This window comes from Lemur catta, chromosome Y (assembly GCF_020740605.2).
Source record: "Lemur catta isolate mLemCat1 chromosome Y, mLemCat1.pri, whole genome shotgun sequence".
NCBI lineage: Eukaryota > Metazoa > Chordata > Mammalia > Primates > Lemuridae > Lemur > Lemur catta.
Genome location: NC_059156.1, coordinates 6,769,276 through 6,791,469, shown reverse-complemented (window position 1 = coordinate 6,791,469; position 22,194 = coordinate 6,769,276). Strand labels below are relative to the sequence as shown.

General features: G+C 38.9%; 1 pseudogene; it reads right to left on the bottom strand.

The window, feature by feature from the left end:
* Positions 1 to 8,344: 8,344 nt before the first annotated feature.
* Positions 8,345 to 21,948, bottom strand: LOC123629044 (annotated as a pseudogene).
* Positions 21,949 to 22,194: the final 246 nt, after the last annotated feature.

The following is a 22,194-nucleotide window of genomic DNA, read 5'->3' as shown; positions in this document are numbered from 1 at the left end:
ACTTTTTTATGTGTTAATTGGACATTAAACTGTCTTCTTTTGAAAAGTTTCTGTTCATGTCCATTGTCCATTTTTTTTCAAATTCGTGACTTTTATTGAACCCATCAGAAAATAAGTATTTTGTTCAAGTATTTAGACAAGTATTTTTTAAGTATTTTCTCCATTTTTTCTTTTTTCTTTTTTTTAGTATTATTTCAGCATATTCTGGGGGTACATAAGTTTAGGTTATGTATATTGCCCTTCCTCCCCCCTCCCGAGTCAGAGCTTCGAGAGTGTCCATCCCGGCTGGGTGCAGTAGCTCATGCCTGTAATCCTAGCACTCTGGGAGGCCGAGTCGGGTAGATCGCTCAAGGTCAGGAGTTTGAGACCAGCCTGAGCAATAGTGAGGCCCTGTCTCTACTAAAAAATAGAAATTATCTGGCCAACTAAAAATATATATAGAAAAAATTAGCCGGGCATGGTGGCACATGCCTGTAGTCTCAGCTACTCGGGAGGCTGAGGCAGGAGGATTGCTTAAGCCCAGGAGTTTGAGGTTGCTGTGAGCTAGGCTGATGCCACGGCACTCACTCTAGCACTCCAGCCTGGGCTTCAGAGCTAGACTCTGTCGCAAAAAAAAAAAAGAAAAAAAAAAGAATGTCCATCCCCCAGACAGTGCACATTGCACTCATTATGTATGTATACACCCATCCCCATCCCCCCACATCTGCCTGACACCCAATTAATGTTATTCCTAAATATGCTCTTAGATGATGATAAGTGAAACCAATTTGATGGTGAGTACATGTGGTGCTTATTTTTCCATTCTTGGGATACTTCACTTAGTAGAATGCATTGCCCATTTATTTATGGTGTTCTTTGATTTTTTTTTATTTTCTTAAGTTCTATACAGATGCTTGTTATCATCCCTTTATGGGATGTGTAGAAAGCAAATATTTTCTCCTATTCTGTAGGTTTTCTATTTGCTCTAAATGATAGTTTTCCTGACTGTGCAGAAGCTTTTTAATTTGATCAGGTCCCATTATTTTTGTTGCACCTGTGATTGCTCTGGGGGTCTTCGTCATAAATTCTTTACCTAGGCTGATGTCTAAAAGAGTCTTCCCACCATTTTCTTTGACAATTTTTAAGGTTTTTGACTTAGGTTTAAGTCTGCTATCCATGTCATTTGATTTTTTTGAGAGGTGAGGGGTGGAGACCAAGTTTCAATCTCCTGCATGTGGATATCCAGTTTTCCTAGCACCACTTATTGCATAGAGATTCTTTTCCCAATGTATACTTTTGTCTGCTTTGTGGAAGATTAGATGACAATATGAACATGGTTTTATATCTGTGATCTCCATCCAATTCCAAAGGCCTGTATCTCTGTTCTTATGCCAGGACCATACTGTTTTGGTTACCATAGCCTTGTAAAGATTGAAGTCTGGCAGACTGAGGCCTCCCAATTTGTTCTTTTTGTTTAAGGTTGCTTTGGCTATACAAGGTCTTCTCTGGTTCCAGAAGAAGTATAGAATTATTTTTTCTAAATCTGTAAAGAATGATGGTGGAATGTTGATAGGGATTGCACCAATTCTGTAGATAACTTCAGGTAGAATGGACTTTTTAACAATATTGATTCTGTCAATCCATGAGCATGGTAGGAATTTCCATCAGTGCACATTGTCTATAATTTATTTTCTCAGTGTTTTGTAGTTCTGCCTATAAATATCTCTGACCTCTTTCATTAAAGATATTCCTAAATATTTAATTTTGTGTGATGCTATTGTGACAAGTGTTGCATCTTTGATTTAATTTTTGGCTTGACTACTATTGGTATATGTGATTGCCACTGACTTGTGTGCATTAATTTTGTATCCTGAGACTTTACTGAATTTGTGTATCAATTCCACGGGTCTCTTTCCTGAATCCTTAGGATTTTCTAAGCATAATAGCCTATCATCAGCAAAGAGTGAGAGTTTTACCTCTTCTGCTCCCATTCAGACACCCTTAATTCCCTTCTCTTGTCTGATTGCTCTGGCTAGGACTTTCAGCCCTATGCTGAATAGAAGTGGTGTAGTGGGTAACCTTGTCTGGTTCTACCTCTAAGAGGTAATGCTTTCAATTTTTCCCCATTCAATATGACATTAGCTGTGAGTTTGTCATATATGGCCTTAATAATTTTAAGGAATGTCTCATCTATACCTATTTTATTAAGGGTTTTTTATTATAAAAGTGTGCTGCGCTTTATCAAATGATTTTTCTGCATTTATTGAGGAATTATTTGTTCTTTCCTCTTGATTTTATTTCTCTGGCACATTACATTTATAGATCTGTGTATTTTGAACTAGTCTTACATCTCTGGGATAAAGCTCACTTGGTCATGATGAATTATTTTTTTCATGTGCTGTTGGACTCAGTTTGCTAAGATTTTGTTGAGGTTTTTTGCATCTATATTCATGAAGGATATTGGTGTGTAGTTTTCTTTTTTTGTGGCATCCTTTTCTGGTTTTGCTATCAAGGTGATATTGGCTTCATAGAATGAGTTGGGGAGGATACCATCCTACTCAAGGTTTTTTTAAAAATAATTTTTGCTGTATAGTTATGCATTCTTCTTTATATGTTTGTTAAAATTCAGGTGTGAACTCATCTGATCTGGGACTTTTCTTCATTTCGGGTGAAGATTTTTTATTGCTGCTCCAATTTCTGCACTTGATATTCATCTGTTCAGGAATTCTATTTCTTCCTGACTGAGCTTAGGGAAGTTGTGTGTTTCCAAAAATTTTCCATTTCCTCTACATCTTGTAATTTTTGGGCATATGGATTTTTATAGTATTCAAAGATAATGTTCTGTATTTCCAAGATGTCTGTAGTGATCTCTCCTTTTTCATTTCTGATTGAGTTTATTAAAGTCCTTCCTTTCTAGTTCTTGTCAATCTAACAAGAGGGATATCAGTTTTGTTTATCTTTTCAAAAAAACAGCTTTTGGTTTTTTTTGATCTTCTTTATAGTTCTTGTACTATCAATTTCATTTAGAACTGTTCAGATCTTAGATATTTCCTTTATTCTGCTAGGTTTAGAATTAATTTACTCCTCCTTTTCCTGTTCCTTGAGATGGTTTATTACTTGGTTGATTTGTGAGCTTTCTGTCTTCTGGACATGAGCATTTAATGCTATTAGTTTTCTTCTCAGAAATACTTTTGCTGTATTTCACAGATTCTGATGGTTTGTATCCCCCAGTGTCATTTAACTCAAAGAATTTTTTAATCTCCATTTGAATCTCTTCCTTGACCCCACAGTCATTCAGCAATAGATCGTTCAATTTCCATGATTTTGTGAAGAAGTGAGCATTTTTGTTGGAATTGATCTCTATTTTTATACCTCTATGGTCTGAGAAGATACATGGTACAATTTCTTTTTTAATATTTGTTGAGGTCTGATTTGTGCCCTAGGTTGTGATTGATTTTGGAGAAAGTTCCATGAGCTGATGAGAAGAATGTATATTCAGCTTTATTTAGGTAGAGTGTTCTGTAGATGTCTGTTAGACCCATTTGTTCTAGAGCTCTGTTTAAGTCCATTATTTCTTTGCTTTTTTCTTATTTGGAGGGTCTGTCCAATTCAGACAGTGAGGTGTTGAAATCCCCCGCTACTATTGTGTTACTGTTTAGCATGCTATTTACTTCAAACAGAGTTTGCTTTGTATATCTGGGTGCTCCTGTGTTATGTGCATAGATATTAAGAAGTGTTAAGTCTTCCTGTTGGATTTTTCCTTTCTCCATTATAGACCACCTTTTTCTTTACTTTTGATATTTTAAAATACATGCTGTCTGAAATCAGAATCGCTCCTTCCGCTCTCTTTTGGTTTCCATTTGCTTAGAAGCTTGTTTTCCAACCCTTGACCTTGCATCTCAGAGCATTTTCATGGGTTAGATAGGTTTCCTGGAGACAGCAGATACTTGGCTTATAATCTTTTATCCACTCAGCCAGTCTGTGTTTCTTCAAAGGACCATTCAAGCCATTAGCATTTATTGAGAGGATGGATATTTGGGTTAGATTTCTGTTCATATTGTTAGACAAATTCTTACTGTTTTGTTTTACCTCTCAAGCCATTGTGGAAACCAGATTCTGGACTTTAACTCTTGAGTGATTTTAACTCGGTAGGTGTTCTGTTCAGTGTATAATGCAGGTCTGAGTATTACTTGCAGATTAGGTCTGGTCTTCACAAATTCTATCAGTGTTTGCTTGTCTGGGCCAGTCTTTATTTCTTCCTTATAGATGAAGCTCAGTTTTGCCAGGTAAAGAATTCTAGGTTGGCCATTATTCTGTTTTAGAAGCTTAAGGATGGGTCCTCAGTCCTTCTGGCTTATAGGGTTTCATTTGAGAAGTCTGCACAGATTAGTCTGATAGGCTTTTATTTGTAGGTTACCTGTTACTTTCATTTTCCTGCTGGAAGGATTTCTTCTTTCATGTTTACTTTGGCCAGTCTGATAATTATGTGACGTGGTAATTACTTCTTCTTGTTGAGTCTCCCAGGAGTTCTATGTGCTTCTTGCATCTGGATGTCTAGGTTTCTGGCCAGGCCAGGCATATTTTCTTACAGTATCTGAAGAAATAGATTTTCCAGCCCTTTTGTATTTTCTTCTTCTCTCTCTGGGATGCCTATAATTCTTATATTTGGTTTCTTTACATAATCCCACTTTTCTTTTATGTTCTGTTCTTGTCTCTTGCTTCTGTGTTCTTTTCCTTCATCTGATTTGCTTAGCACATAGGCATTATCTTCAAGCTCTGAGATTCTCTCCTCTGTGTGATCCATTCTAGTTTTAAGGCTTTCCAATGTGTTTTGAAGTTCCTTGAATGCCTCTTTCATTTCCAGAATTTCTGTTTGATTTTTTCTGTGATATTTCAATTTTTTTAGAGACCTTTCATTCATTTCCTGTGCTGTTCTCATGTTTTCTTTCTGTTGGGTTTCTATTTTCTCTTCATTTTCATTGAGTTTCTTTACAATATGTATTCAGAATTCTTTCTACATCAATTTAATCATTTCATTTAAATTAGTATGTGATTTTGAGGGTCTCCTGATTTCCTTGGGGTGTGACTTTTCTCTCTGCTCTTTCACATTCCCTGTGTTCTTTCTCTGGTTATTTCTCATTAGGGTACTTGACTGAGAACTGAGAATGCTAGGACTGGTTTGGGCCTTAACTTCAATCCCTCAAGGGCTGTTCCTTAACAGTGGTGGGAGGAGATGCACTGGTCTTTATTGCCTTAGAGGTATTTTGGCAAGTTGTGTTATCTCTGACTTGCTGTCTTCACCTCTTGCAAGTGGAGAATAGTGAGTTTAAGGTCCCACATGGTGAATTGCACCTGTGTTTATAACTGCACTGCCCTTTAATAGCTTGAGATGGAGGGCACTGTGGTAAGCTATGGGGTTATCCTCCTTGTCATTGGTTGCATATTGAGTGGAGGAGCCAGTTATCAAGGTAATCTGATGCCTCTGTTCTGGTTTCTGGTTCCTGAGAGAGGAATGCTAAAGCCTCAATCTTTAGAAAGGATCTTCCCACTCCCAAGGGTTATTTGGATCCTAGTCCCCCTTAAGGTGATAGGAGCAAGGCTGATTGTAGCAGCTGCCTATCAGCCTGGATGTGTGTGCTTCTCTGGTTGCTTGATGAGTAACTAGGGGGAGCCGCTAATATGTCACTCAGGGTTCTTCCACCACACTTGTTAGAGTGCTCCTGTTAGGAGGGGTTATTTGGTGCACCTGCTAGGGCCTCTGACCAGGATTTCCTTCCCTGACCATGAACCCCACTGTTGGCAGCCGCCTGGACTTGGAGAGCAGACCCCAGAGTTATGATCCGACTAGATGACCTAAGCCTGTGTGACAGGCCCAGTCACTGGGCTGTAAACTATTGATCTGTGCTAAGGCCCCACAGATTCATGCCAGTTTCACAGGGAAATGGCTTTTCTGCCTCTCCCTACCTCTGTGAGTAGAGCTCCTCACTCTTGGCCCAAAAGTTGCTATGTCAGGGGAGGGGTGTCACCTGAGACCACCCAGTGCCCCAGTATCTGGGAATCTCCCAGGTGGTGTCCTCCCATCACTGGGGGCTAGCATTGTGGGGAAGCACTCAAAATTCACCCATAGATTCAGGCCTGGCTAGGTGACAACAGGTCATGGAAGGGTGGAGCCTATTGTGCCTGGCATGAGAGCCCTCGGACTGGGGCAGGGGTGCTACCCCAAACCATAGCATGCCACACTGCCTGTGTTGTGGAATCCTAAAATGGAGGCCACCAACCTGCAGAGTGCTGGTGCTGGGAGTAACTGTTGAGGAGCTGGCAGATGCCACATCAGTGAGCTGAATCAACAGGATGCCCACTCTTGTGTATGTCACCATCCCACAATTTCACACCTGTGGGGCAGGAGGTCTTGCTCTTTTGACCCACCCTAAGTCAGTCTAATCATCAGTGGTTTGCAGGGTAGAGCACCTTTTTCAGTGTTCATCTCTTTTGCTCTGGTTCTGCTGACTTCCAGAGGGAGGTGCCTGTCTCCTAACTCCCTCCAGCGGTAGCTCAGCCCAGTCCCTACCCCACCCAGTGTAGTCCTAGCACAGACCACCAGGAGTCCAAGATATTTCCCACTATTGTTCCTTCTCTACAGTGCCCACCATCTTGTGCCATGATTTTGCACCAACATCAGGCATGTCCCTGTGTGACTGGCTACGGAGGTCAGTAGGGGAGCAGGATGTTCTCCTGTGGCTCAGATCACACCACACTGGCTGGCTGGGTGGGCACATCTGTCCCAGGCTCTATTCTCTGTCATTTGTCTCCCACTCTCCAGACTTTATGATTGTATCTACCATTCACCTTTTTTTCTCCTATGTTGTGTGCTCCACACAGTTCTCTGCAGTTTCATAAAGCTTTTCTTGCAGTGGAGTGATCCACTCATGCCTAGCCATCCGAGTTCTTTACCTCTTTCTCTGGGAGCAGAGAGCCAGGTGACCACCTCTACTGTGCCATTTTTCACCCCCTAATTTTTAATTCTCTGAGAAATCTTTACATTTAATCCCCAAAGCATAGGCAACAAAAGCAAAAACAATGGATGGCCTCAAACTAAAAAGCTTCTTTCCACACAGCAAAGGAAAAAATTAACAAAATGAAGAGAAAACCCACAAATTGGAAGAAAATATTTGCAAATCAAATATATATGGTAAGAGGCTAATATCCAAAATATACAAGAAACACAAGGAACTTAACAGCAAGAAAACAAATAACACTGTTAAAAAGTGGACAAAGGACTTCAATAGACATTTGTCAAAAAAAGACATACAAATGACCAGCAAATGTATATTTAAGAATGTTCACTATCATGAATTAGGGAAATACAAATTGAAACCATCAGCAGACATCACCTCACACCTGTTAGAATGGCTATTATCATAAATATGAAAGATGACAAGTGTTGGTAGAATGTGGAGAAAAGGAAACCCTTATACACTGCTAATGGGAATGTAATTTAGTATTTTAAATATTTGTGACATGACTGTTTAATAAGAAAGATTTAGATGCATTAATATTGTGTTGTTCTTTGCTAATCAAAGCTCAATGAGGAGAGCTTTTAATTACCTTGAATTCTCATAAGATTTCTCTTGTAGCTTCTTAAAGTGAAACCTGTGGTACAACTTTTTCTGAAGGGTGAATATTCACAGATAACTTATAACTGATATGATATATTACAACTAATACTTGTCAAATTAAAGGCAAGGGTTCCAAAGATGTACAAGGTGAAAAATGGATTATGTCTGAATGCAGATGGATTTGTGGTTTTCCTTCTTACTAATTATGTAATTTAGGTTAAGAAAACAAAAATTAGAAGTTATTTCCTTTGAAGTAGTGATAGAGATGAAAGTCCTGTACACCAACAAGAGAAAAATCAATTTTATTAGCAACTGCTTGCAAGCTTTTGCTGTATATGAAAAGAAAAATCAATTTATTTTACTTAAGATTATGTTATTAAAGTCACATTCAGGATTTCTGCTCATTATTCTGTGGAAGTCCTTTTATTAAAAAAATAGCAAATACTCTCTTAAATAAAAAATATCCTATGACAGTAATTCAAATTACTTTCTCTAGATATTTACATAATATCCTATGACAGTAATTCACATGACTTTCTCTAGATATTTACATAATATCATATAGCTTCAGGGTGATTTTAAGTATTTTCTGGTAATTCCTTGTTTGAACATCCTGGGTGCAAATACTTGTAGAAGAGGAGCATAAAGCCAATAGATAATAGGTAGGCTATAATGAGCTGTATGGCAATTAATGAGTCAACCATTCAATAATGTTTCTGCACCAAAAAACCTAAATACCAATATCATTATCATATTTTCCAAAAACTGAAAGATATAGTGTAGAATTCTATGTCCTCATTTCTGTATCTTGTCAATTATTTCCTCATTTGACAACTGTATTTTCACTGTTGACCAGCAGGAGAAGTTGATGGCAGCATATGGTAGAGTGATCAAGATAAACATCAGAATTGTACCCACTGGACTGGAATTATTTTCAGTGTTGCTAGGAAGACAAGCTCCACTTCTCCAAAACTCCAGCCATGCTTCCAACAATGGTACAGAAAATAACATTAAGAAGAAGGGTAAGCTCTTCAGTTTCAGAGATGTGGTAAAAAGTACTAGAATCACTACATGTGAGGTAATCTCCAAGCAGCACCATATCATGATGTAGATGAATTCAATAGGCTGTAGCTTAATGGTTGCATTGTCATTCTTGAGCTGGATCACCAGTATATTGCAGTGAATGGCCCCATAAGTAACTGATATTAGGGAAAATGTCATCAGCAGTACTATTAAAAATAAACACACAAGTATTAGAGTATGTTATTGGTAACTGATAATCATCTTCTATTTTAAATTTGTCATTTTAATATATACCATCCCTATGAATCTGCATTGGAAAATCATTCATTTACTCAAGAAACAAGGATTTATTAATCTTCTTTTGTCAGTGATATAGTAAACACATGCACATAAAACATATTATACCTGGGAAAAATAGGCAGTAAGCAAGTAGACACATATACACATATATGTCCACATTCTCTCAAAGTAAAAAATTACACAAATGAAACTGGAGAGATTCAGATCTGATACTGTAAGGTGTGATACAATATAAGGAGAAGTTTAAATTTTAAAATAAAAAAATCATCTGAATAATACCTTGAAAAGGTAGCTCAGTTCTTTACAGAAAGCTTAGGAGAAGGTTAGAGTGAAAAGCAGGATTCTAATACCATACGAAATATAGTTTAGACTAGGGTTACAGCAGAAAAGAAAAATAAGCTATTGGGTTAAAATAAATTCTTGAAATGGAGCTGACAGATTTAGCTAAGCGATGGAATAGGAAGTATTGCAGAAACAGAAAAATAACAAATTCCAGAAAAAAAATACATCTATATGTATGTGTGTGTATGCACACACACACACACACACACACACACACACACACACACACACATACACATATGCTTTTAAAAAGAATATTCTAGGACAATTTTTATAAGCAAAGTTTTTATTTCAACATTATTCTTCCATAAAGGAGACAAATAAGCACATGAGACATAAGGATATAAAGGAACTGGATAATCTGTTTAAATAATTTTTTATTAAATTCAGTTGAGATATTGAAAGTTCAAGGAATTCAAAATAACTGTTTTAAGGAATCAGTAAAATTCAGGAAAATATAGAATAATTCAGAAATATAACAGAAAAATTTAATAGAGAATGAAATAATGAAAAAAAGATGAAGCAACAGAAATCCTAAGGCTGAGAATGACAATAAACAAAAAGAAGAAATTTAGTAGAGAGCATCAAGAGCAGAACTGATTGAGCAGAGAAAAGAGTCTAAGAAATTAAAGACAGGATAATTGAAAATATAGAGTCAGGCAGAGAACAAAGAAAAAAGAATGAAAAGTATAGACAGCTTATGGTACTTGTGGGATAACATCAAAGGAGTAAATGTATGGGTCACTGGTGTTCAAGAGGGAGTGGAGGGGAAACAAAAGGTAAGAAAGCCTATTTAAAGAAATAATAACCAAAACCTTTCCAAAGTTGGAAAAAAATGGAAATATTCAGGTAGAGGGAGGTCAAAGGTCCCCAGTCAAATTCAATTCCAGTAAGACTGCACCACCATGTATTATAACCAAACCACCAAAGACCAAAGACAAAGAGAGGATACAGAATGCAGTAGAAGAAAGGAAGGAAATATATCAGGAACTGTGAATACCAGCATACTTCTCAACAGAAACCATAAAGTACAGGAAAGAGTGTGATGATATATTCAAAATGCTGGTTAAAAAAACAAAACAAAGAAACAAAGAAACCCAACCAAACAAAACCCAGAAACACAAAACATGCCTACCACAAATTCTGGACCCAGAAATTTGACCTGCAAAAATGGAAAGATGGAGAGATAAATACTTTCCTGGACCAAGAAAGCTGAAGAAATAGATAGCCACCAGTTTGTCTCTGACAAGAAATGCTGGAGACTTCTTTAAAATGGAAGAAAAGGATGTTAATAGGTAGCATAAAAGAGACAGAAGAGTATATATTACATTGGTAACAAGTATACAGTCAGATTTTGAACAATCTAATAATGTAACAGTGTGCCAATTGCTTATATCTTTACTGTAAAGGTTGAGAGACAAAATTAAAATAACTGCAATAATTTCTTAAGAAATATACAATATAAAAAATTGATTGTGACATCAAAAATTCAAAAATTGGGAAGTGTGGAGTTACATAGTTTTTTCCTACTTTTTGTGCCTATCAATGTTAAGTTGTCATCAGTTTAAAATACCCTGTTATAATTATAAGATGTTTTTATAGGCCTCATGTTAATGACAATGCAAAAACCTGTAATAGATACAATAAAAATAAAAAGTAAGTAATCAAAACGTAGTACTAATGAAACCATTTAACTACAAAGAAGATACTAAGAGAATAATTAAGGGAAAATGATCCATAAAATAACTATTAAAAAATTAAAATGGCATGGTAAGTTATAACCTACAAATAATTACCTTGAATGTAAATGGATTAAATTCTCAAATTAAAGACACAGAGTGACTGAATGGAAAAACAAAATCCACAATAAAAATCCCAACCATATGACTATTTGATGTTGTTTATAAGAGACACATTTATTCACCTGTACACATGAATTAAAGTGAAGGGATGGAAAAAGATATTCAATGCAAATGGAAATCAAAAGAGAATAGAAATAGGTATACTTATATTAGATAAAATATACTTAAAGTAAAAACCTGAAAAAAAAAAACACAGAACATCATCATATAATGATAAAGAACAACAAAACAAACTTAAATACATACATACATACCTAACACTGAGGCATCTAAATATATGAAGCAAATCTTAAAATATCCAAAGGGAGAAAAATATTGCAATACAATAACAGCAGAAGACTTCAACACCCTACTTTCAGCAATGGACAGATCATCTTGACAGAAAATCAACAGGAAAATATTGGATGCAAAATACAATGTAAAACAAATAGACCTAAGCAGACATTTACAGACCTATCAACAGGTACAAGACACATTCTTATCAAATGCACATCAAACATTCTCCAGAATACATCATATGTTAGGCCACAAAACAAGTTGTAACTAATTGAAAAAGATTGACATAATATCAAGTATCTTTTCTGAAATCAATAACAGGAGGAACTCTGGATAATTCTCAGATACATGGAAATTAAATAACACATTGCTGAACAACCAATGATTCAATGAAGACATTAAAGAGAAAATGCAAAATTTCTTATCAATTTAAAAGGAAATATGACATACCCAAACCTATGGGATACAGTGTTATGAGGGAAGTTTATAACAATAATTGCCTACATCAAAAAAGAAGATATTAAATAAATATCACAGTATTGCAACTCAAGAAACTAGCAAACAAGAAACAAAACACTACCAGTAAAATCAGCAAATCAGTAGGAGAGACATAATAAAGGTCAGAGCAGAAATAAACAAAATGAAGGCTAAATAATTCAAGATCAATGAAATAAAGAGCTTGTATTTTAAAAGGTAAAGAAAATCAACAAACGTTTAGCTAAACTAATGAAAAGAGTTAAAACAGAGTAAATAAAATCAGAGGTAAGGAAGGAAACATTTTAAGTGACACCCCACAAAAATACAAAGGTTTATAAGAAAGTATGATGACCAATTATATGCCAACAAGTTGGAAAACATACAATAACAAATAATTCTTGGACATATACAACCTATCAAAATTTAACTGTGAAGAAATAGAAACTCTGAACAAATCAATAATGAGTAAAGAGATTGAATCAGTAATCAAAGTCTCCCATCAAAGAAAAACCAGGATTTGTTGGATTCACTGCTGAATTATACTTAACATTAAAGAAGAGCTAACCCCAATTCTTTTTCAGCCAATGCACAAAACTAAAAATATGGGAAATCTTCCACACTCACTCTACAAGGCCTGCATTACACTGATAATAGAAGCAAATAAGGACCCAATAAAAAGTAAAACTACAGGCCCATATCCATGATGACAGATGAAAAAATCCCCAATAAAATACTAGCAAACTGAATTCAGAAGCATATTAGAAGGATTCTTCACCATAATAAAGTGGCTAAGAGGGTTGTGAGGATGGTTTAATATATATACATCCTTAAACACGATACATCACATCAATAGCATGTAGGACAAAACTTAATAATCCTTTTAATAGATGCACAAAAGTTATCTGACCAAATTGAACATGGCTTTATGATACAATCTCTTAACAAATTATGTACAAAAGGATTATACCTCAACATAATAGATGACATAGACAGCAATAGCATAATAAGACATGTAAGACAAACCCACATCTAACATCATGCTGAATGGAGAAAATTTGAAATTTTTTTCCCTTAGATCGGGAACTAGACGAGGATGCTCATTTTCACCATTCTTATTAAACACAGTACTGAAATGTTTAGCTAGAAGCAATTAAGCAAGAGAAAAAAATAAAAGCCACCCAAATTGAAAAGAAAAAAGTAAAACTTTCCCTTTTTGCTTGTAACATAATAATAAACATAGAAAACTCTAAGCACTCCACTAAACAACTGTTAGAACTAATCGATTCAATAAAGTTGCAGTTTACAAAATCAGCACCCCAAAATGAGAAAAAATATATACTTACGAATAAATTTAACCAAGGAAGTGAAAGGTCTGCATCCTAAACTCTACACAACATTAATTAAAGGAATCAGAGATGACAGAAATAAATGGGAAGATATCCCATACTCACTGATGAGAACAATTAATATGCTTAATATGTCTATGCTCCCCAAAATGCAATCACTATAAGATATCAATGTTATTTTTCAGAAACAGAAAAAAATACTAAATTCATAAGGAATCACAAAAAAATACCCCAAATAGTCAAAGAAATTCTGACTAAGAAGAACCTGAAGGCATCATATTGCTAAAGACTAAATGTAGAGAGAAAAAGATGGCAGAGTGGAGGTTACCTCCTAGTTTCCTGCTCCCAGAAAGGAAGGCATAGATCTCTGTCTGGTACTCCTCAGTGAATTGCTACCCCCAAAAAACAGCATTGTGAATCAATGGAGAATCAATGTGGGATACAAAAAGCAGGAAAAAGAAAGAGTGAATGGGAGATAAGGTCACAAAAATCTGGAGAGTGCGAGCCAACCAATAGAGAGTAGAGTATGGGATGGCTGCGCCCACCTCATCAGCGAGTGGGGTGGGATCAGTCCCACGGGAGAATGTCTTGCTTCCGGACTGGCCTCCACACCCACTCAGACAGGGATCTGCCTGAAGTTGGTGCAAAATCACCATGGGAGATGTGGGGCTCTATGGAGAGGAGACATTAGCGGGAAGCATCTTGAACTCCCCAATTTCTGTACCAGGAGTGCACTGGGTGGGGGAAAGACTGGTCAGAACTACCCCTGGAGGCAGTTAGAAGACAGATCAATTGCCTCTACCACTCAGTGGGTCCAGATCAAGGGAGGTGAAAACTAATTAGGGGACTCAAACCTGGAAACTGCCAGCGGCTAATAGGCCCACTCAGGGTGGATCAGAAAGATCAAGAGCTCCTGCTGAACAGGTGTGAGATTGTGGGAGGCCAACATGAAAGAGACAAGGGGTCATCCTGAAGACTCAGCCCCCGACCCAGCACCTACCAACCCCTGAACAATCACTCCCCAGTGCTGGTATTCTGTGGGGGGGGCAGTTGCCATTTTCAGGGTCCACAGCCTAGCCACTACTGTGTGATACGGTGTCAGTCCCTTCCCCCAGCCCAGTGACTCTTGCGATGAGCTCCGCCCTTATACAGCCTAACGTCAATAGTCTCATTTTGATGTGTGAACTCGGAGTGCTCGCCACCTGTGAGAGACTAGCACTTGGATCTTGCAGGCACTGGGGTGGAGGAGGCTATCATCCATGGGATCTAGAGCTGCTGGGGTGCTGGGTGAACAGTGGCACCATCCCTTCACCCTAGCCAGCATCTTTCATGGGGAAAGTGGTAGGCGCTGGCTCTGGAGATAGGGAAAGACAAGAAAAAGCCACTTTCTCTCTGCAACCAGTGTGAATCTTGGCTGCAGATCAAAAGTTGTCAACCCAGTGACTTAACTCATCAGACCAGTTTTACAGGTCAAATCAAAACCCTGGGGCTGCACTTTTACCTCCACTGGCTGGCTGCCAACATCAGCCAAGGTAAAAAAAAAAAAAAACCCTGGCAAGAGGCCAAAACAGGCTCCCCAAGTAACCTCTCCCATCAGGAGCAGCCTTCCAACTGTGGTAGAAGAACCCTGAACAACACATAAGTGGCTCCCCCTTGTGAAAAAAGGAAGCAACACACCTACACTGTTAGGCAGCAGCGCCAAACTGCCTTGCTCCTACAGCATCCACTGGAACAGAGCCTGCACAAAGCATGTCACTTTCCAAACAAAAACTGAAATGTGAGAAGCAACCATTGGTCCAGATGGAAGGGCTGAGTGAAAGAACTCTGGAAGTATAAAGAATAAAATCTAAAACACACCCCCAAAGTGGAACACCGGCCCTCTAGCAATGGACAATAACCAAGTTCAGAACACTAAAAAGACAGAAGAAGAATTTCAAATATGGATCATAAAAAAAAAAAACTCAATGATATGCAGGAAAAAAATGGATAATCAACACAAAGAAACCACACACACACACACACACACACACACAAAATCAAGGACATGCAAGAAATATTCATGAAATTGAAATATGAAACAAGAATCAAACTGCACCCTTGGAAATGAAGAATTTATTCAGGGAATTATAAGACATGGTGGAAAGCCTCAAGAGCAGGGTAGATCAAACAGAAGAAAGAATCTCAGAGATCAAAGATAAGCCCTTCCAGTGAAATAAGCCAGTCATAGAGATAGAGCAAAGAAACAAGAGAAAAGACCAGAGTCTGCGAGAAATGTGGGATTATGTGAAGAAGCCTATCATGAGAGTTATGGGCATTCCTGAGGGTGAAGATGATAATACACAAGGGTCAGATAAGCTATTTGAAGATATAATTGAGGAAAATTTCCCGGGCCTTGCTAAAAATCTATATATACAGGTAAAAGAATCTCAAAGGGCCCTGAGACATTCATTGCAAATAGGAAGACACCACATGATGCAGTCATCAGACTGACCAAAATGTCCACTAAAGAGGCCCTTCTTTGAGCTGCAAGGAGAAAGAAACAAGTAACATACAAAGGAAAGCCCATCTGAATAATGTCAGATTTCTCAACTGAAACCTTACAAGTAAGAAGAGACTGGGCCCCATTCTCACTATTCTGGAAAAGAATAATGCCCAGCCTAGAATCTTGTACCCAGAAAAGCTAAGTTTTGTGTAAGAAGGAAATATTAAGACATTCTCAGATAAGCAAAGAGTGAAGATATTCACCAAGAAAAGATCAGCCCTCCAAGAAGTACTCAAAACAGAGTTGCACATAGACCAGCATAAGAAACACTTGTGAAAGAAAAACTACTAAAAAGCTAAAGATCAAAGGCCAGATACCACAATGGCTAAAGAGAGAAAACATAGCAGTGAAGTTCTACTCAACACAATGAATAGAAATCTGCCCCACCTATCAGTTCTCCCAGTAAGTGTTAATGGCTTGAACTCCCCACTCAAGAGACATAGGCAGGCCCAATGGACAAAAAACACAAGTCAAGTATCCACTGTCTCCAGGAAAATCATCTAACCTGCAAAGATGCATTTAGACTGAAAAGAAAGGGCTGGAAATTGATATTTCAAGCAAACAAAAGCCAAAAGAAGGCTGGCATGGTGGTTTTAATTCCAGATAATTTAGTTTTTAAATGAAGAAAAGTAATATGGTCACTATATACTGGTGAAGGGAACAGTTCCACAAGAAGATATAACTATACTTAATAGGTATGCACCAAACTTAGGTGTGCCCAGATTCATAAAGCAAATCCTACTTGATCTAAACCAAATAATAAACAGCAACACCATAATAGCTGGAGACTTCAACATTCTGCTGACAGATAGGACAGATCCTCCAAACAGAAAATAAACAAAGAAATAATGGACCTAAACAGAATGCTAGAACAAATGGGCCCGACTGACATTTACACGACATTCTATCCCAAATTGACTGAATATATGTTCTTCTCATCAGCTCATGGGACATTCTCTAAGATAAACCATATCCTAGGACACAAAGGATGTTTTAAAAAATTTTAAAAAATAGAAATTATACCACGCATCTTCTCAGATCACAGTGTAATAAAGGTAGAAATAAACCCTAACAGAAAATCTCATTCTACTCAAAATCATGGAAGCTAAACAACCTTCTTCTGAATGATTGTTTCCTAAATGAGAAAATCAAAGTGGAAAAAACAAAACAAAACAAACTCCCAAAACCAAAAACCAACCAATCAAATAAAAGGATTACAAAACACTTAAGTGGATCCTTGCACAAAGGAGGCAGAAGGTCCTAGAGGAAGGAACCAAAGGAATTCTGGTTATCAGAATAGGGATATTTTAAGAGAATGGAGGAGGTTTTTCTCCACTTCTTTCTAACAATCATTTTAGGAAAAATAGAAATAACCATATGGGGAAGATGCAAGAGCACTTGTGGACACTGGTGGTATATTGTTGATCCTCAACCCTATGTTGATTAAAACATTCTCTCCCAATAGTTAATTACAAAGATGGCTCACTAGAGATATTGGTCATGAGATCATCCAAGAAAGAAAAAAAAAATAAGTGAAAAAACAAAAAATTCAGATGTAGTTCTGTGGTATGAGGGAAAGGAACCAGAATGCACTGGATATTTCATGTGAAGAAGGATAAGGTAAGAACAAGAAGAAAAAAAGCAAGAAATCAGCAGAGATTCATCCAAGAGAAATTTGGAGTCTGGTAGAAATGGTAGGTGGGGGTTTTGTTTCTCCCTCACATATCTGGTAATCAGCAGGCTCCTGAGCTGCTGGAACACTTTTCTATCCTCATGACCTCAACAGCCACTGCTACCTCTGAACCGGTATCTTCTTGAAAACAAATCACTGGGCTTCCAGCCACTGTGGGGTCACTTCCTGTCTCTGCAGATAGGATCCAAGACAACAGATAGCATACTGCTTCACCTATAGTGTGCATTTGTCCTCCCTAGGGATATCTAATGCTTCAATTTTCATGTCACCACACAAATAGTTTCCAACTTCTTCCCAGACTTCAATGGGTCCCAGGGTATCTGTGTGTTCCCAGAATGTGGACATTCTGATCAAGTTGCCTTCTGGGGAGAGGGACTATAAGAGATAGAAAGCCAGCTCTCCTCCATTCAGAGTCATTTTCTCCCCTTCGTCTTCTCCATCTGCTACTGCCAAGTGATAGAGCTCTCCTCCATTCAGAGTCATTTTCTCCCCTTCGTCTTCTCCATCTGCTACTGCCAAGTGATAGAGCTAGGCCTCTTTGATGTGACTACATCCCCTTTGTTGGCATGTTCATTGCATCGATGCTCCCACTGAGAGTGAGGCCCATAACTTTTCTCTTGAGAGCCTGCAGTGGATTTGCAGGGGTGTTTCCACTGTGAGCTCCATGCCTGCTGACACTCCATAGTGTTGCCTGCCTGGATGCTCCAGCAAAATAGGACATAACCCAAAGTGAAGAGCATAAGACCTGCTTGAGCACTCCATGGACAACTTGGAACCAGCATGATTCTCCCTGGTACAATCAGGGATTGGACTTGGTCGACCAGGGGACCAACTCACAGGCTGGATCCTGTACCTCTAGGACTTGAGTGTGTTAGTTGATGGCACAGAAGGGAGATCTGAACTAAGCTCAGGAGGTGAGGAAGCCCATATGGGCAAAACTGAAAGGAAGTGCAATGTAGGTCTGAGTGCCCATTCCCCCATGAAAAATCCATCCTTTCACACCATGGTGGGGGCTCGTGCAATGAAGTTTCCGATTGTGGTGTCATTGATAATGAGGTTAGCTAGTTTGGGCTACCATTTGGAACCAGACACCAGAAAGGGACCTGTGGGCTAGGGGAGGAGAAAGAAGAGTGAAATCCACTTCTGATAGCCAGTCTGTGAATTACAGATGGCCCCTCATCCATGAACAGACTTCCTGGTTTGCAGGGACCTTTGATCCCTGCCAAGACAGTTCTTTTGCCTACCTTTGCAGAGCATGAAGTCAGGCTTGCTCACCCTAGCCCCACACAGCCTTACACTCATACCATCCTTTGCTATGAGAAAGAATAAGGAATCCTCTTGGAGTTCCAGAAATCCAGCCACTGTCTGGGGTGTTTGAATGCTCTGCTAAGTTCCTTGAGTCAGTCCCAGATTGCAAAGAACAACACTGCAGCTGGCTCTTCTCTGCAAGCATCACCTACTGATATGGCGAAAAATGAATACAGCCCATTACATCATTTAGTGACTAAATCAAACAGGGCATGACTGACTCTTACCCACAAGCACAGCCTACTATTTAAGAGATTTAACTGTGCATGCCAATATAATTTATATTGCTAGAGGGAGGGGAAGGGAGAAGACTAGAATCAGCCCATGAGTGTGCCCCTCTCAAGGACAGAATGGAAATTTGCAGGTGGTCTGAGCAATGAGGGAGTCTCCCACCATGACCACAGACCTCTGTAGTGATCAAGGAGCTGCTGAGAATCAGTTCAGAGACATAAAACTGGAGAGGTGGTGCAGCAGGGTTCTGGTGGCTGCCAATATCAGACTTCTACAGATGATACCATCCTGAACTCTGGGATCCATGGTGAAAGATCTCCTCAGGACTCAGCTTTGCAGAAGTAGCATTTGCTCACCCCCATTAGGCCAGGGAAAGAGTAGAGAGAATGGATGATCCCCTGTGCCATTCTCTGTGACTGGGAGCCAACTACAGCTGCCCTCCAGTGTGGGATCTGAGAAGAGGCGGAGACTCAGGCACCATAGATACTATGTAGGAAGACTTGGGTGACTGCCTCAGTGGGAACTAGGTGAAGAGAATAATTAACTCCAGCTGGCCTGGAGACTCACTGCACAACTGTAGTCCCTGGGCTGCTGGAACAAGCCCCACACATTCAACTGGACATTAGTAGTCCCTGAATTGTTGGAATCCTTCTCATGTGAGCCCCTGTCCTCCCATGTGCCAGATCCAGCTCTGAGCCTTTGAAAAGCCTGGGCCCATGGCTCTCTCTATGTGGTTCCAGGTCTCTCAATGGGCCTGTGACACCACCAAGATGTCAGAATTGTTCCTGGACCCCAAGACCCCAGTTCTGTGTCTTCATCACTGCTGCTGGACTAGCAGAACCACCCTGAAGTCCAGTGCTCAAATAGAGTAACCCAGCCTCAAGCTGCCCTTACACTAGGAAAACAAATGAGCATACACTCACAACTGCTGCCTATTGAAAGACTCAAATAGCTGCCCTGTCACCTCCATGGGGATATTCTGAGAAGAGAAATCTACAATGCCAGCCTTTGTGGAGAGATTCTCACTCAGGCCCCCACCTGAACTTCCAGCAGTAAACTTTGGAATGACCTATATATGTAGTTGGGTCATTCATCCCACCATCCAGCACTGGATTGAACTAAGGCAATCACAACAGGACAGGACAAAACAGAACAGCTGCAGAACAGGCTCTCCGTGCACCTGCCTCTCCCCTGAAGGATTAACACTCCAAAGAGGGACACAAAAGCATAATCTGTTGACCTCCTTTTCTTCTAACAAAGCATAGCACTTCCCATGAGAGAACAGGCGCCTTGCATACCTAGTAGCCTAGAACTAAGAGAGGAGGAGTCACATCAGGAGAAACCAGCAAAGGAACCCTTGCAGCAAAGAAAAACAAAACAGTTTGGCACAATTAAGGGATAACAATGGAGCTACATCTGTGGATGCCAACCGAAAGGAAATTGCCAGAATGACAGGAATAAAAATCAAAATGTCGATGGCAAATAAGATGAATGGAATTGTAGGGAAAATTAAAAGCCAACAAAAAGGAGCCAAAAATATTTCAAGACATGAATGAAAAAGTGACTGAAGAGCTAGAACATAGAAAAGACTATAATACAACTTAAATAAATGGAAGAGTCATTAAGTAAATTTCAAAACACAGCAGAAAACTTTAAAAACACACTAAACCAAAAAGAAGGAAGAGTCTCAAAGATTGAAGACAGAGCTCTTGAGTTAACCCAGTCAGAATAGGGAACTTAAGAAGACTGAACAATCACTTAAATGAATATGGGATTATGCAAAGCAAACAACATATGAATTATACATATCCCTGAGCGATAAGAAGAAAGAGCTAAAAGCACACAAAGTCTATTTTAGGGATTTATTGAGAAAAACTTTCCTAGTATTGTCAGTGATCCAGACACCCAGATACAAGATGCTCATCAAACTCCAATAAGATTTATAACAAATAGGAAATCACCAAGACAGTAATAAACTTGACCAAAGTCAAAATGAAGGAGAAAATTCTATAAGCATCAAGACAAAAGCAACAACTGAACTACAAAAGAAAACCCAACAGGCTAACAACAGCTTTCACAGTGGAAACCTTATACGCCAGAAGAGAGAGGGTCCCAATCCTCAACCTAATTAAACAGAAAAACTGCCTGCCTAGAGTTTGTATTCTCGAAAGTGACAGAAAAAAATAAGACATTTTTCAGACTAACACTGAGAAAATGTTTCATCACCACACCTTCCCTGCAGGAAATACAGCTGGGTTATGCACAAATTATCACAATAGATGCCCACCAGTGTAAAATCTCCCACAAGCCAAAGCTCACAACTAATATGAAAATAATAGTATAAGAGGGAAAACAAAGCAATCAGATATTACCAATCATGATGAACAGAACAGCACCTCACATATCAATTATATCACACAACATTAATGATATGAATGCTCCACTTGAAAGAAATAGCTTGAATGAATGGATGAATAAACAAAACCTAGATGCTGTCTCCAGGAAACACATCTATCCCACAAGGATATACACAATGCGGGTGAAAGAATAGAAAAAAAATATTCCACACAAATGGAAAACAAAAGAGACCCAATATAGTCATTCTATTCTCCAACAAACTTGACTTTAAATAACAGTGGTAAAGAAAAACAAAAATCAGAGGAAGACAAAAAATGGCAGAGTGTAGGTAACCACCTGGATTCCTACTCCTACAGAGGGAGGTGTAGACCTCAGTCTGCTACACATGAGTAGATCACACCCCCACAAGAACAACATTGTGAATTGGTGGAGAACTAGCATGGGACACAAAAAGCAGAAAAAAAGAAAAGGCGAACAGGAGATAAGATCGCGAAATTTGGGCAGTGTGAGACAAACAACAGAGAGTAGAGCATGGGATGGCTGCACCTGCCTTGCCAGCAAGCAAGGCAGGATCAGACCCACAGGAGAACGTCATGCTTCCCCATTGACCTCCACATCCACTCAGTAAGGGATCTTCTTGGAGACAGTGCAAACTCACCATGGGAGACGTGGGGCTCTGTGGAGAGGAAACAATAGTGGGAAGCATCTTGAATTCCCCGAGCTCTGTTCCAGGACTGCGCTGGGTGGGGAAAGGACTGGTCTGGGCTACCACCAGAGGTAGCTAGGAGATAGGTAACTTGCCCTGGCACTCAGAGGGTCCAGATCGACAGAAGTGAACACT